Source organism: Bidens hawaiensis, unplaced genomic scaffold, assembly GCF_021521415.1.
Source record: "Bidens hawaiensis isolate Kalapana, Puna unplaced genomic scaffold, B.hawaiensis_p1.1 tig00015188_1, whole genome shotgun sequence".
Taxonomy (NCBI): Eukaryota; Viridiplantae; Streptophyta; class Magnoliopsida; order Asterales; family Asteraceae; genus Bidens; species Bidens hawaiensis.
This window is the reverse complement of record NW_027492346.1, coordinates 314,157-328,888: the sequence shown is the minus strand read 5'-3', so window position 1 is coordinate 328,888 and position 14,732 is coordinate 314,157. Positions and strand designations below refer to the sequence as shown.

Below are 14,732 nucleotides of genomic sequence, written 5' to 3'. Positions count from 1 at the left end.
AAACCGGTATCCCTTACCGCGTATTGACGACCTCTTTGATCAACTCCAAGGTGCCTCTTGTTTCTCGAAGATTGATCTCCGCTCTGGCTATCACCAGTTGCGCATCCGCGATGAAGATGTTCCGAAGACTGCTTTTCGAACTCGTTATGGCCATTTTGAATTCTTGGTCATGTCCTTCGGTCTAACCAACGCACCCGCCGTTTTCATGGATCTAATGAATCGGGTGTGTAGGCCTTTCTTGGATAAATTCGTGATCGTGTTTATCGATGATGTTCTGGTGTATTCTAAGACCAAGGCCGAGCATGAGCAACATCTTCGGTTGGTGTTGCAGAAGCTTCGAACCAAGCAGCTCTATGCTAAGCTTTCCAAGTGTGAATTCTGGTCTGATGAAGTACAGTTTCTTGGTCATGTTGTAAACAAGATGGGTATTCATGTCGACCCATCCAAGATTGAAGCAATCAAGAACTGGATTACGCCATCCTCTCCTTCTGAGATCCGTTCCTTTCTAGGCTTAGCTGGTTATTACCGGCGCTTTATTTCGAACTTCTCGAAGATCGCTTTGCCTTTAACAGCTCTGACGCACAAAGGTAAACCGTATATTTGGGGCTCGAAGCAAGAAGAAGCCTTTCTGACGCTCAAGCGTTTGTTGTGTAAAGCTCCTGTTCTTGCGCTACCTGAGGGTAATGATGATTTTGTCGTGTATTGCGATGCATCCAACCAAGGTCTTGGTTGTGTTCTTATGCAACGAGGCAAGGTTATCGCTTACGCATCGAGGCAACTTAAGGTTCATGAAAAGAATTATACAACTCACGACCTCGAACTTGGTGCAGTTGTTTTTGCCTTGAAGATCTGGAGACACTACCTTTATGGTACTAAGTGTATCCTCTACACTGACCATAAAAGCCTTCAGCACATCTTTGATCAGAAGGAACTTAACATGAGGCAACGCCGATGGAACGAACTCATCAGCGATTACGATTGTGAGATCCGGTATCATCCTGGTAAGGCTAATGTGGTAGCCGATGCGCTCAGCCGAAAACCCTGCCAACTTAACTGTATCTTGCCGCGCACGCATCTTCACTTTGCGCCGATTCAAAGCAACCTTGAATCGCGTATTCGTGACGCGCAGCGCGCATCCATCAGTAACGGTAACCTTCGCGCCGAGTTAGCGTGTGGCGCGGAAGCGCACTTTGTCCCTAATCTGAGTGGAATTCTCTGCTATCTTAATCGCATCTGGATCCCCTTTGATGAGAATCTTCGCGCTGATATCCTGAGTGAAGCGCACAAATCTCGGTATTCTATTCATCCTGGCGCTGATAAGATGTACAAGGATTTGCGCATAACTTATTGGTGGCCCGGTATGAAAAAGGATATTGCTGTGTTCGTAGCTAAATGCCTGACTTGTTCTAAAGTGAAAGCTGAACACCAACGCCCATCTGGTTTGCTCGAACAACCAGAAATTCCTACGTGGAAATGGGAATGTGTAGCAATGGACTTTATTACCAAGTTACCTTTGACAGCAAGCAAGCATGATAGCATTTGGGTAATAGTGGATCGATTGACTAAGTCTGCTCACTTCCTGCCCATTCGTGAAAACTACCGTGTTGAGCAACTCGCGCAGCTTTATGTCAAGGAAATTGTCTGCCGCCATGGTACTCCTTTGAGCATCATATCCGATCGCGATGGCCGTTTTATATCTCGCTTTTGGAAATCTCTCCAATCTGCGCTAGGAACTCGCTTGGACATGAGTACGGCATATCATCCTCAGACTGACGGTCAGTCTGAGCGAACTATTCAAACTCTTGAGGACATGCTCCGATCTTGTGTTCTTGATTTTGGAGGTAATTGGGATTCGCACCTGCCTTTGATTGAGTTCTCTTATAATAACAGCTATCATTCCAGTATCGGTATGGCCCCATTTGAAGCACTTTACGGTCGTAAGTGCCGCTCCCCGATTTGTTGGAGCGAAGTGGGTGAAGCTCAAATCACAGGACCCGAACTTGTTCAAGAGACAACCGATAAAATCGCCAAGATCCGTGATCATCTGCTGACTGCCAGAAGCCGACAGAAGAGTTACGCAGATCGTAGGCGAAAGCCTCTCGAATTTCAAGTTGGTGATCTTGTTCTCCTCAAAGTGTCGCCCTGGAAAGGTGTTGTCCGCTTTGGGAAGAAGGGTAAGCTTGCTCCTCGTTATGTTGGTCCATTCAAGATTCTCGCGCGTGTGGGAAAAGTTGCCTACAGACTTGACCTGCCGCCCGCGCTCAGTAATGTGCATCCAACGTTCCATGTATCCAATCTCAAGAAGTGTTTAGCTGACGAGAACCTTCACATTTCACTCGATGAAGTTCAAGTTGATGAATCTATGCATTTCGTTGAGAAGCCTGTTGAGATTATGGATCGCGAGGTTAAGCAAACCAAGCGCAGTCGTATCCCTATCGTGAAAGTTCGTTGGGAGTCCAAGCGCGGAGCCGAGTTTACATGGGAAAGGGAAGATCAAATGAAGATCAAGTACCCGCACCTGTTCTCTGCGCAACCTACTTCGAGATAAATTTCGGGACGAAATTTCTTAAAGTAGGGGAGACTGTGACATCTGCCCTGATCCGACCCGACCCAGGTACCCGTTTCTCTGACCCGATCTCTTTCTTTTATGATTTAATATTTATTTATACTTATATTTTACTTTTAATAATAAAAATATATATTTCCTTCCCGCCTTTTTCTCTCTCTTTCTTTCCGCCGTCCCCTCCCTCTTCCTTCTCTCATTCCGCCTTCTTTTCCCTCTTGTCGCCGTCCCGCCCTTAAGCCTTGTTTCCCTCAACTCTTTGCTTGTCCTTTGGTTCTTCCCGCCTAAGGATGTCTGCAGCTCCACGCGCCAGACTCCTTACATGGAAGCCTGCGTGAAGACATCTTGTTCCTGCGATGCGTGAAGAGAACTCTTCTCGCAGCGCGCTAAGAATGCATGTTCTTCCCGCAATGCGCTAAGAATGTATGTTCTTCCCGCGATGCGCTTAGAATTCTAGTTCACGCAGCACGCTAAGGATGCGATTCTTCCCGCAGTGCGCTAAGGGTTGTTGTGCCAGCCTTCGCGCTCGCGCACTCAGCCTTCCCGCGCTTAACCCTTGTATCTTCTGTTTAAATCTAGCCGTTTGCTTGTGTGTTGTCTTATCTTTTGAGCCGTTGACCTAACCCATCTAATGTCTGAATAGTTACTTTCGGCGCAGCATGCGCACCAACCCCATTGGTTGACAGATAAAGTGACTGACATAATCTTTTGAGATCTGCTTTTGCCATGCTTGACCAGTACCTTTATCTGATCCGCCCATGCTTTTTACTGTTCCCTGACAGCTTTATCTTGCCCCCTGCAGCTGCCATATCTTTTGATATCTTTACTTTTCAGAACTTTTTACCGTTGATATCTTTTCTTTTACTTTTTGAGATCTTTTCCCCTTTTTCTAGGGTTTGTGTCTCCTAGGGTTTTCCTATATATAATAATAATATTTTCATAACACATCACACACAAACACTTAATCTCTCCTGTTCTCTTGCTCCTTGCTCTCTCTGCCGTCTTCCTCTCTGCCTCCGTCTTCCTCCCTGTCCTGCCCTGCTTTTCCGGTAATATATATATATTATATAATAATTTACTTATTAATTATGCTAACTTATTATCAAGACTTAAAACAGATCGTTAAAACAATAATCTTAATTATAGGTTAACTTTGCTTGTTTAAGAGTTGATTCTTGCATATCTTTCACCGCATCGTTTATCAAGTGAGTTATCTCGTATCTAATCCCTTTTTATTTTAAATGCTTTGGGATGTTCATGTGTTCATACAAAACTTGAGTCTTAAACTGTTTATGAACTTTAGTCGCGCAGTATCCCATGTGTTGAGGACGTAGACTTGGCTGTTTATTTGTATGTGTGGATCATTAACCGTATGGACGGTCTATTCCGCAGTTTTCATGGTACCATTAGATGAACACGAGAGAACATTCGTTTATAATTTTCTCTTTTGTTTACACATGCACAGTTAGTCTTGTTTGTGAGCTCAATTGTGAGCACTGGCAGTCTTGTCTCTTAGAGTTGGTCCCGATCAGATTACACCCTTGTTGAAAACCAGACATACACATGTTGCGCGCAGATTTATTGTTATCTATGTATTGTATTAAACTTGATTTCTCACCAACACGCAAGTGTTTGACGTTTATTTTAACACATGTTCAGGTTTGCAGTAGCTGTTTTGGAGCTTGTGGACACGTAGGACGTTTTTACTTTTGGACCTAGAATTAAAATGTATCAGGACAAGTTAATGATGTTTGAATGTTATAATTTATAATATATTGATTTATGTTTGATTTATGTTCTTTATTTTCCCCGCTGCGCGTGCGCGATAAAATGTGTATTAATAAATATTGACACCAATAGTGTCACGAGTAATGAAACAATATGTGGCGCCCCGATGTATAATCCGCCTTTGGTCGGGGTGTTACACCAAGACCAATAAACCTCCAATGTAATGAATGTTGACATCGAAGACACATGCTTCCTTAAACAAAGATTTGAGGTGTCTTAGGGTAGTCAAATCTATCGTTTTCCCAACTAAAGCTCTATGGTGTAGATGGCTTATGGCATTGACTTCCTCCGGAACCGTCACTTCAACCTCCTTCACCCCCTCGCCAACCCTACCTGCACACACATCTTTATACGACCTCCCCAAAGACCCCGGAACATACTCTGTCCGAGTAATAATCTTCTCTGACTGTTCCTTCTCAGGTTCCTTTACCCGTTCGTTATTCTTGTCCACCCCGCCTTTGTCTTCATTATTTCTCCCACGAACATTGCAACCTTGATGAACAACTTGTTTGAACCCATTTTTAGCTTTTTTAGGATTTCTTCAAGAATACCCACATCCCTAACTCTCGAAAACGAGACAAAACCAAAGATGTTTCCCCTTTGTCCTTCTTCTTGGAAATGTAAACGTCTCTCACCGATCCAAATTCCCCCAAAAACTCTAACATTTCCTTCCTGCTGGACTTATCCGGCAAATTAGAAACAAAAAATCTCACAGTGGCTTCTCCTCCGCCGTATCCGTTACACCCTCCTACTCCAAGCTTTCGTCTTCTTCTATCTCTGGTGGCTTCTTCCCATCCCTCCTCAGAGAGTCTTCTAGAGGGTTCTTAAACCGACATTAGTCACTCAACTCTTTTTGAGAGTTTTGCATATATGCTTTAAGTATTATTAATAGCAAGTACAGACTTAAAATTTTAACAACAAATTTTATTATTAAAACCATCATGAGACTAGCAAGTACCATATGCTCACCTTATTACATCATGCAAATCAAACACGTCTCCCAATCTAGACCGGCCACCCCCCCCCCCAATTCTTGACCAGTATAAACACGAGTCTTATTTAATTATAGCCTCTTTAATTGTATTAATCAACACCCGTTGTAACATCCCCAAATTTGGGTCCAAATTTGACAACTTAGTAAAGAAAAAGGATCAAAAATATTCTCTAAACTAAGTAATAAGAAAATTTAACTAAGATCATTTGATAAGAAAATAAAAAAACATTCCTTAATAAAGTCATCTTATGTTAAGAATATGGAATAAGGAAATTCCATTCCACATGGAAAGATGCAAAAAAGTGAAAGCATTCCACTTGGGTATAAATAAGGAAAATGGAATCCATCCCACATGGAAAGTGGTAAAGAAATGGAAGCTCTTTATAAGAAATAGATTTTCCATAGTAATATTCTTTTATGCCTAGTATGCACCCGGTGGTCCTAGCAGAAGGTGCAAAGCACCCGACGCGCACGGGCTCGGGCGAAGGCGATGGGCGCAATGTGGCGCTTTGATAGCGCACTTTGAACTTTGCACTTCGCACGCCGCATCGCCACTTGAGAGCCGCCTTAGTATTTTTGGACAACGGGAGTTAAACCTAGAAGTAACAAGCTACCAAAAGACAATGGACAAAAAGTGAAAATTTGAGTTCAGGGACCCATGGCGCTACGCGATGAGCCGAGAACACAGGTCATCGCGTATCGCGATGGACCTTGATGAGTCAGCAGACACGTGTCAGCAATGTGGTATGGTGTCGAATTTTTGCGGCGGCGCGATACGCGACGGGGTTGAGAAAACCCATCGCGTATCGCGATGGGTTGCAAGTTCAGCCTATAAAAGGGGGGCTCACGGCTCCTTCATTCTCACACCAAAAACCTTTCTCTCTCTAGAAATACTCTCTCACTACCTCGGTTTCCGTGCCTGACCCGGCAATCATCACCTCGTTATCCATGCCATATACCGACGATACCTCGAAGTGCGTGCCACCCAAAAATAACTCGAAATTCTATCTCGAAGTACGTGCACGACACGACGACCACCATATGTCGCCTCGTTTTGCGTGCCAAGCTCTGAGGTTCCGACAGCCTAAGCTCTAGAACGCGATAAAGAGTGGAAGTGTTGCTCAAATAATCTTAGTAATAAGAACTTCGAATACTCGTGTAAGGTAGGGCTTCTGCCTAAGTCATTATTTTAATATATTACATGGCTTAGACCATAGTCAGGGGTATAGCCCAAACCTTGATCATAAATATGTTTACATATGCTTTAAACATATAAGGATTATAGTAATGTTTCTTTACAATTAAGAAACACATATTTTTCATTCATAAGAATATAGTCAAATTATAGTTTTTTCACGATTAAGAAACATAGCATTTTATGTACATGGAATATAGTTAATCTATTGTTCTTTATGATTAAGAAACATAAGATTTTACATTCAAAGCTAGCAGTCAATGAATGTTTCTTCTTGAAGAAGAAACAGATTATTGATGTTTCTTCATGAAGAAGAAACTCAGTATATGATTGGTAAATAAACCAAAAGACTATAGGTCTCAATATTTTATTCAAACAAATGATCAATCAAGGTTTAAAGCTATCAAAACTAGACTAAAGGTCTATAGCCGGATCAAGAAACGATCCGGGTATTTATATAAACCTATTTTATAGGTCAATCATCAATCATTCATTCATTCACAGTCAAGGTTTCAAACGAGATCACTATATCATTCAGAACAGACAGTCACAGGTGAATACGTTAACCTTTTTAAATCAGTCAAAACATATCTATACTCAATAAGACGAACGAGTGTTTGTCTTAACGAGTAAACAATGTCTACATGAGATCATGTGATCTCTAAAACGTTATAATACAAAGTAGAGAATAATATCAACTCAGACCGAATACGCATGTGTCTGGATCCAAACATAACTGTTAAGCCCAATCAATCAATCAAAGGCGAGGTAGCCACGGGCTAAACGGTCATGACTAGTTTTCTGATCAGGGCCGTGTGGCTCAGAGAATACCTTTATGTGTGTAGGGCAGTGGTACATATACCGGAAGTAGAAATACTTCCACTGAATTTGTCGAGAAAATTATGTTTGTATTGTAATCGTCATTCATATATTTTATAGAGTCATATGTGTTCACCCACATTTTAGGGAAACATATTAGCACATGTAGCAAGGGATATAGTCATTCATGAAGATAGACGCTCGCGAGGTAGTGATGGCTTAGTTTTAAATTATTAAAATATTATAAACAAGATTTATAAATCAAACACTCGGTTATTTATTATCCGAGCAAAGTTTCAAATAAATTAATATTTTATTATAACCAAAGTCTTACGCTAAAATAAACCGCAACTCTGATGTATTTACAAAAGAGGTACCAACTTAGTCGTACGCTGTGACATTCGTCAATTTTCGACCTAAACCCAACCGATTCGATTTTCAAAACCCTAAAATTTACTAATATCGTAACGAATGCGTCGGCTTTTACAAATGGTTATAGTATTTTAGCATTATTTTTTTAAATGTAAAAATTATATATTAATTATAAAAAAAAGATCAATAGTGTTGAAATGCCAAAGTCTTTAAAATGGAAACTTGAAATTTGTGTGAATTATTAATTTTATTGGCGTCAGTGTAATGTTGACTTTGTCAACATTTTGAAACTTATTATTATTATTTTCAATTTCACAAAGCTTGCAATGTGTAAATGGCTCTATCTTCGCCAGAAAATTAATTCCTTTATTATGGCATCAATTTTTCCTACAATAATAATTTACCATAATGGATACCCCTTCTCTTAGTCTTTGTATATATACTTCTATAGAGACCTGGTCATTATATATTTCATGTGATGTTGTATAAGACACACACACTAAATAAATAACATAAACTTCAAGCCGGCATATCTTTGAAGTCTAGGGTCATGATCAATATATTCAAGACATATATTGAAATAATTCAAGTTGAATCTTCGTTTTTTTTAAGGTATGGTTTACCTATTAATGTTACTTTTGTCATATTGTTAAGTGTTAAAGTTATAACACAAATTTTGGGTTGAATTGGGGCGTTTTCTAGTGTTTGGCTAATGAAAAAGATACAATTTGTATGTTAATTTTATTAATTTTTTTTTGGTTTGTTTTGGAGTCTGCCATTTTAGTCCCCAATTGAGTTATGATTTTTTTCTTTCTTTTTATTACTAACTAAATGGAATTTTGTAAATAGTCTAGTGACATATTTATTTTACAAAATAGATATATGCATACCTTTGAAGATTTGTAGATGCACATATATAGAGCATAAAGTTTTGAAACTTTAATTTTCTTTTTCACCATTTGTAACTCCAAATGTAGGATGATCTTACTTTCTTTTACCATGATTTTCTTTATTGAATAAGATTAGCACATTTCCTTATTATTGCTTTTACAAGGTCAGATCCAAGTTAAATTATAACTGTATTTCAAAATTTCATAATAAACAAATTTATTTGATTATGAGCAAACGGTGCTATAAATATTATTTTGATAAGATATGTATGTAAATAAATTTCGGAAACTTTAAGTTTGCTTTACAAATAAAAATAAGGAATATTTCTATGAAAGTATGTATCTTACCTTAAAATAAGAAAACAACTTTATATATTTGGATTACTGGGCTATAGCAAATAGTTTTCAAATTTATAACGATTCCGTTTTTTCTTCTTTTCTTTCTTTCCTTTTCTTTTTTTTTTGTTGGGAAACTATTCACATGCTCAAGAATTATAAATATAGTTATAAACGATTAAAAGGTTACATGCGGATGTCAAAAGGAAATTAAAGTATTTATCATAACAATGATTATAGGCTTTGGCAAGATTTACTTCTCTCGCAAGGATACATTTTACTGTTAAAATAAGGCACAACGTAACACACGACTTTAATACATGTGTTCTCTGAAATTCCTATCAGGTGAGTTTATATATCCCATTTTCCATCTTTTAAGTTTTGGGGGTGGCATGTATACCCTATTTACATTACACATTTTTATTTCCACAACTATTCTAAACACAATTTAATATATGTTTATGTGTGATTATTGCATGCTCTATGATAATGCTTGATGTGCTTAATTGTTTATTTTATGTTTGGTGGTTGGTATCTCATCCTCATCTATCCTCATATAGTATGATCATACACTTACCCGAGTACTTTGATTTCGTATCAATAGGAACGAGTCCACATCTATTTAGTTGTTTACTTTTTCATAAGAATTGTAATACTCATCATTTACATGTGAATTGTGATTTCTCTCTCTTTATATATATATATATAAACTAAAACTTATGTATTCTCACCAACATTCGTGTTGACAAACTTTATTTTTATACATGTTACAGGTACAAGTAGTTGATATTATTAAAGATTAAAGACAATGGTTTGACCTTAGGATATCTATTCAAAGAAAAACAATAAATATGATGTATTTGTTTTGATTATTATAATTGTGTACTTGTTTTGATATTAATGAATTAAATAAGTATTGTCGCTTTAATTAGTGTCTTTTGAGCTACTGTCCAATCAATGCGTTACGCCTCGACATGTTCCGCCTTTGGTCGGAGTGTGACATACGCCTAGGCCTTAAGCCGAGGTGTGACCCATGCGTTGTTGAAAGTAGTTTCATGTCTTCCATAAACTCCAACATGCTATGATAATGATCGATTGTATTGCTCTTTGTTTGCCTTTATGTTCCTTGACAATAACATGAATCTAGCAAATCCTTCACCTTGAATGCATAGATTGGTGGAATTCCACACTAATTACTAACGAAACTGTTTTATAACCGAGGCCGCTGGCGGATCCAGACAATTAATTCAGTGGGGAAAAAATAACCAATAAAACTATATGTAAAAATGAACTTCATTAAATATAAATATGTTTTATGTTTTCCACTGTAAAGATGGATTAGAATACAAAAAATAAAAAATCAATAAATTAAAATTGTCATCTGTCTACACAACTACATTATATGAACCATTTTCAAAAGAAACAATATATAATATATTAACATATGAGATCATATTATCTTAGGTTTTGTTTTAATAAAACAATATTCATTAACTAATATGGACCGAATGAGTGGACATTTGTTTATCAATTAATTGGCTAGGTTGGTAGATATTTAGAGCATGGGGGCTTGGAAAAATAATAAAAGGGGTGCCTAGTATGTTTTTTCACCATAGTGACACTAAATAATATAATATGAGCAAACCTAGCAAAATTTGAGTGGGGGTCTTAACCCCCCTGACATATGCCTCCGTCCGCCCGCCTGTGGCCGCATAGCATGATAGTAGAATGTGGTCCACCGACTATAATGAATCTTCACATAGTGAGCAATCAATTACGTAGTGAATATATATTGACAGTGTACTTCAATTCGGTATATAATTGGGAATATATAATACCAAAAATCATCATGGCATATTGGCATCATTACATTCAAGTATGCATCTAGTTTTTTGGAGGGCTAATTGCATCAAAAGTGTTATATGTTCCTTTATATGTTTGGAATCTACAAATTAATTACATACCAACGTTTAAAAATTTAACCATATCAATGCTATTAATCCTGCTAGACAGCAATTAGGCTAGTAAGGCTCTTGTACCATTAAAGAACTTTAAGCTATGAAATCAATAAGTTCAATAAACTGTAATGTCATGACGGATACAAAGAGGTAGAGGTGGAAAAAAACCCCGGTTCCGGACCCGACCTAAGGGTACGGACCAAGTTTCGGTTCTTCTAGAAAAATCATATCCGGATCCGTCCTGAACCCGCTAGAACCGGTTCCATCTCTACCTAGTCAAAACCTGGACGTGGCCCAGCCAAATCCGGACAAAAACCCGGTCAAAACCCGACCATACCCGGAACCGGTTCATACTGACCCGGTTTTTGACTTTTGTTGACCATACCCTGAACTGGTTCCTACCCGATTTGCCCACCTCCATAAAGAGGGTGAACAAATTATCTTAACAAACTACAAATATAGCTGACTCGCATACCCCTATAATTTAGACAAACTATTTCTATTATCTTAGACAACTTGTTGATAACATATCTCCACATAAAAATAAACCACATATTAATTACAAACTTACATAGCACATACTAATTACATAGCATTTAAACTAATTATATCAATACCTGAGCCTCCAACTCGGTTATTCTTTGTAAAGCTCTTTCTTCTATACATGCACGTTTTTGTATTCTTCTTCAAGCAATCCAGTTAACTCATGTCTTAACTCAGCCATTTCCCGAGCTAACTCTTCAGCTTCTTCATTTGCCTTCAACTTTTCATCTTTTAGTTGTCCCTGCCAACAATATGAGACAAATATAAATAAAGACTGCGACCCGTTTGTTATTTCCTATCACTTAAAGTTTAACATACCTTCAGCTGGTTTAGAAGAAGTTCATACTCTTGTATTTTGGTTTCTGAATTTGCATTGATTTCAAATATTGTAAGCTTCTCCCTCAATTCTTTATTAATTTCCTGCAGTTTTTTAGCTTCAAGAAAGCTATGCTCCATGATCATTAAATCAAGTTTCATGCTCTCAATGCCACATTGGAAATCTAATGCAATATATGAAATGGTCTCTTCTAATTTCTTTATGTATAATGTTGAATTATGTAACTTGTGTTCTTTGTCCTCTAATTTCTTCATTAAAGTTGAATTCTCTAACTTGCATGCCTTCAATTCTTGCTTTAAGTTTCCTACGGCGGCGCGTATGCTCAGACGAGCGTTGCGAAAAGTGGTCAAGCGAGCCGTTTGGATAGTCATGCAGGCCGAATGATAAGGTGAAAAATGTCATATTAGAGCCAAATCATACAGCCTGTGTGATCTTTTTGGGGACAAATACATGATAGATGTTACCACTAACAAAGCCATACGGGTCACTATGACCTTTCTTTGCCAAGTCATGTGTCACGTATTATAGGCCGAAAAGCTCACACAACTTGTATGATGTGACATGTAAGCTGGTGTACACTTTTGGGGGTAGTGTACTATAGTATGTCCCTTCAACTAAAACAGGCTAGTTTTTAGTACCTATTTCTTGGGAGCAGTTACTAAGTTCCTTTTCCAAATCTTCGATACGCTTCTTGTCATTTGATCGAGTTTCGGATAACGTTCGAGCATGAGATTTCAGGCTCTGTAGCAAGTAAACCATCGGGTCAAAACTAGTTCACACAGGTTTCCATACAATAAAAACAAGGATAACTGACCCGAATGAGTTCAGAACTTGATTGCTTCAACATGTCTTTTTCTATCCTCAACTACATTGATCCAAGAACGATATGAAAGACACATAAGTAATTTTAAGTGCCACATTACTTGAATGTAAATTCTAAAACTAATTAACATGGGATTTGATCAGCATGAAATGTACCTCTTTACATCTTGCCTCAAACTGTAATAACTCATCATCACCCAAAAAGCAACTGCAACTACTAAAAAAAGTAGACATCTAGCTACAATATATATTAAAAAAAACAATCAAACATTTATGAACAAAAGAATCATTCTTGATGATGAATATATCTGTTTTGTCAAGCACAAGGTTATAAAATAAAAAACAAGTGACCACAAAGTCTTGAAATTGCAAATTCACAAAAATCAGGCTGAAATATAATTATAATTGTGAATGCTACATCTACTTTCAGTGTAAGAAATTTGTCCCACAAAAACTAGCAGTTCAGAGAATCTTGAAAAGGGGTTAATAATTACCTTCTCTAAGATTTTGAATTAGACAATGTAATTTAGCAGAAGAATTCGTGATGAAAGAGGGGATGCTGATTTGTAATCTTCACGTATGAGTATTACACGAGTTTAGTCGAATGGAGTTTGATTAAAAACAGGACAGGAGTTGAGTTGAGTTTGCTAAACAACATAACATTTGACCAGTGTCCGGTCAAAATCACCATTCTACCTGGATTTGAAATCATTTACCCTCGTTTTGTCTTTAAAAACATTATATAAATATAAATAAGATGTGCTTAACACTAGAGATGCAATCGGTACCGATACTATACCGCTACTTCATGCAAAATTCGGGAAATACCGGTACCGAAAACTCAAATCTAGATATCGATAACAAGTTGGGTTGGGTGGTGGTAATGGAGGTTGTGGAATGTGGAAGGAAGAATGTGATGGTGTGGGGCCCACACTCTGTTTTTTATTAGTAAGAAAAGCCATGTCATCAAAAAAACTAACGGAGTTATGGTTCGTTAAGTTCGGAAGTAACAAAAGAAAACAAGTTAAAAGTTGGGAGACAAATTATTAGTTGGGAGTTTATTGGCCAATAAGTTAAAGTTGAGAGTATTAGACTATAAAAAGGTTAGGCCAACCCTCGATAATAACTTTACTCGTTCAAGTGAATACTTTATAATTTTGCGTATTTGTATAAATCAGGTATTTGATAAATACGAGTATTTTATTTACAGTTACTTTAAAATATCCAGTGGTTCTTGTCTGAATATACCTTAACTATTGCTAGATGATATAATACTTACTATTAGGTAAGATAGAATTCACTATACACTACAAGTTGTCGTACCAACTTGTTCACTTGCTTAGTACTAGTATTAGCCCGTGTATCCAAATAAGGATGTTCATGTACTTCATAAATTGAGAAATACAAGGGAGTTATTCTCTTCTGTCCAGAATCTGAATACCAAGTTACAACTATAGAGGTAAACTATGCTGCGCTATGGTTACCTTAAGACATTGAATCATGGATGACTGAATATAAAAAAAACAAGAACAAAAACAAAAACAAAGAAAGAAAAGAAAAAAGAAAAATAAATCAACCTCTTTAAATTGAGGCCTTTAACAAGTTCCATCCATGTAAAAGTTTCCTATCATAAGCTCTTTTCTGGTATCATTTTAAACAATTAAGATTAATAATTCATAATTGAACAATCATAAATTGTTGCTCATGTGATTGAGAAATACAAATGAGTTATTTATCTTTTTCCTGATAAATGACCTTTGATTCTCGCAGAAGCTTCTTTGGCAAGATCTTCACAAGACCTGCAGACAAGTTAATAAACGACTATTAATATTTTTAAATGCTCAAAATATAAACAAACGTATCTAGGAAAATCTCACTCGTAACAAAAGCTATCGGTATATATGGGGTGGGTGACCATGGTAAAATACATATATCAAATACTTGTTCAACTTTTCATGCTTCTAAAAAAGCCAAAACCTTAGAGAAACTATGCAATTTCAGACTTCAAAAGAGGTATATATATTAAATCTTGAACTTGTGAAACTAAAGCAGCTCTATTGTTCATAATAATTTTGCAATAGAGAGAAGGGAATTACCGAAAGTCCGAGTCTTCAA

General features: G+C 37.3%; 1 pseudogene; it reads right to left on the bottom strand.

Moving 5' to 3' along the window:
• Positions 1 to 1,623: 1,623 nt before the first annotated feature.
• LOC143548496 (uncharacterized) lies at positions 1,624 to 13,098 on the bottom strand (annotated as a pseudogene).
• Between the last annotated feature and the right edge of the window lie 1,634 nt (positions 13,099 to 14,732).